Raw genomic sequence first — 3,366 nt, forward strand, 5'->3', positions numbered from 1 at the left:
TATAACTAATAAATATATTTTCACATATTAGCTCAATATATTATCAGTTTATTGGATGCCTTATTATATGCAGACACTGTGCTAATTACTAGGTCCAGTAATGAGGAATGTACGTCCCTATTCCTAAGAGCTTCCAATTTAATGAGGAAGACAGATATGTAAAGAAATATTTACACAATCATGATACTCAGAGAACTGTGCTGCTCTCATTACTCCAGCAACCTTGTTACCCTTGGAACCAAATTAATAATTTGTTGAGCTAGACAGTTATGGTTGGGAATGTGGTCAAAGATATTGAAATGAATAAAGCTATGTCACCCATAAAGGTTTTTTTTATAATAATGGCACTGTTTTATGGAAATATACTCTATCCAACTGGTTAACAGCACAGATGAATCTCCAAACTTAGATCGTTATTACCATAAGGCTGGTCTTGATTAATTTGCAAGTGAATTGTCCTCATTAACCATCAAGGATGTGACTACTTTGGTTTCTTTCTTTTTTTGTGTACACTTTTTAGAGCCTTGTTTTAGATGTGTTTTTAAAATTCTGAAAACCGTATCCAATGACACATGATTAAAAGACATTAAAATTTGGTTGTAGAATTCCTCTCCCAGAAAATGTGATGTGGTTATGTTGATAAGAGTAGAAGGAGGGAGTGAGGATAGGAGAGAGAGAAGGGAGAGGGGAGAGGGGAGAGGGGAGAGGGGAGAAGAGAGGCTCCAGCCCAAATTGGATTAATAGGATCTACAGAGATGCCTGAATTATCAAGAGTTTCTGTGAGAAGTGGGACACTTATGGAGACAGCAATCTAGGACGAAGGGCTGGAAATTATTACCAGGAGGCAGAATTGCTTTTAATGTTAGGAAGAACTTTCCAATAGAACTGCTCAAAAATGGAGTGGTGAACTCTTTACCGCTGAAAACATTGACTTACAAATTTTAAAAAATCATCATTCAAGGATGTTTTAGAATTTAGAGGGGCTTTCTGTAACAGGTGAAAGCTGTATTAGATGCTAAGGTTATTTTGGTTATTTTCAAGTTTTACTATGGTTTAGAATAGTTGTCTTTTGATGTGATAGCATCATCCTCTGATTATATCCCCTATTTAGATATTAAATTTGATTAAGCATCATAGTGCCATCAAATATTATTTATAAATACATCTACATTTTTAAGATATAAAGATTTCTCTTAAATCACACAACCTTTAATGAGAATCACTACATTTAAATATATAGCTACATTAGCAGCAAAATAAGAACAATAATTCAGAAGAAAATGTTAGGTACTGGTCTTTCAGTTTCTATTTATATAAAACAAATGTGCACCTATGGTAGGCAGAAGGAAAAATCCTTATTAGCAGCTTACCATTATGTCAGCACCATTTGCAGACTTTTTCCTGAGTAATTAAAGAACACAGAACAAATTTTCTTTAATAGGAACGCTCTTGAAATGATGTAGTTTTAAGACTCAAATCCTATTTAAATCTTAAGTATGCAGAACCATTGAAATTGTTACAAAAATCCTGAATAAATTGGAGGAGAAAGCAATTAGTCACATGTCAGAAAACTATTAAGATAAAAAGGTGGATGTAAATAGAATGTAGAAATCTTGGGGTGTGCATTCCCGTGTAGGGATTTATTGGACTAATCATGTGCCACATGCCTCAGTCTTTGATCACTTGTCTATTTATATATGTGGCTTTATAATTTGGAGTAAAGTTTTTTCTTATGTTGAACAGGAATCTGCTTCCCTACAAATTCTAGCCTTTGCTTTTAGGTTGCCCTCGAGAGCTGCCTATTGGGAGACATTTTTGAGTCTTACAAATTCTGTTCTAAATATGAGAAAAGATATTCCAAATACTGGATCCAATTAAACTGAGAATGGTGATCTAAAAGTAACATTATATAGTCAACAATATATTTAATCATTACATTAAATTTATTGCTTCCATATCTCAAAATGCAAACAAATGCTTCCCTCTATACTTGACTCCGATTCCCGAATCGTGTAACTTGAACTGGGTACACTGAACATAAACTCAATTGCTCTTCTTGGTATCTGGGGAAAATGGAATTAGGTTGCAGGATGTGGTGATAAAGACCTCTTTCCATCCCCAAACTACAGTTGAGTGTTTTGGGAATGTAGTCAATTTTGATTATTCAAATATTCTTCATATGCTCCATCTCCCAGGCAACAGATGAATAAAAGATGCTCCGCATTTTAAATCAAGTTTGAAGATCACTCTAGGAATATCCATTAACTTTGAATTTATTTCAAAAAATGTTAAGTGTAATCTTTTTTACATTTAATAATGCCGTATACCTACTTTCAATTTTAGAAGATTTACAGTATCAGCATTTTGTGTGTGTGCATAATCCAAATGTAGTGGGGCAAGAGAAATGATAAAGGACTAAAAGTGTTAGAGTTCTTCCACAAGATCGAAAGCAATCTGGATAATGAGCACAATCACTTTGTCTCTTACACTGCGGCAGTGGCTGAAGAATGATAATGAAAGAAAATCAGACCAGAAAGGAAAAAAATACTTAAGGAAGAGGTCACCGATGAAAGAATATTCTCTCTTCCCTAATCTTAGAGGCAGAAAAAATAGCTCCTTCTGGGGTACTGAATAGATGAGAAAACACTGAAACTTGCACATCAGAGATCCAGAATGGAGAGATCTGAATTTATACACACACACACACACACACACACACACACACACACACACACACACACACGGTTCCTGGCAGTGAAGCCACGGTGATTGACAAGATCAGGAAAATATAACCAGTTCAGTCACTGACCATGAGTCTGTGTGGTTGGGTGCTGAGGATTTTTGAATACACAGAACCAGTGCAGATAGGTCAAATTAAAGCATTATCTTATAAGAAGGCACACAATTAGAACAACAGCAACTATTAACAGGGACAAGCCTACCACAGGTTACAACTGGGCCAAGGAAAAGGAACAGTAAAGGAAGGGTTTGGGGATTTGTGACTAGAGAGAATACTTTTCTGGCAGATATAAACGATGAAGAGCACATGGGTACAGATGTAAAGGGATGGCAATAGGAAAAATGATTACGTAGCCTGCAGCAATTATAGAAACCAAGGCAGGAGGCCTTGTGCATTAGAAAGTATATTATATCAAATGCAGAGGGAGTCACCCAGGCCTGGATTACAAGGCTATTTCCAGAAACATTACCATTAATCAATGGGCGATGAGAAGAGTGACAGAGTTGAGTGAATCCACATACATATAAGCCACCCACTGTTATGGTGTAAATTTGTTTTCAAAGTCAGAGAGAGAGAAAGAGAGAGAGAGAGAGAGAGAGAGAGAGAGAGAGAGAGAGAGAGAGAGA

This window comes from Myotis myotis, unplaced genomic scaffold (genome assembly GCF_014108235.1).
Source record: "Myotis myotis isolate mMyoMyo1 unplaced genomic scaffold, mMyoMyo1.p scaffold_m19_p_10, whole genome shotgun sequence".
Lineage (NCBI taxonomy): Eukaryota > Metazoa > Chordata > Mammalia > Chiroptera > Vespertilionidae > Myotis > Myotis myotis.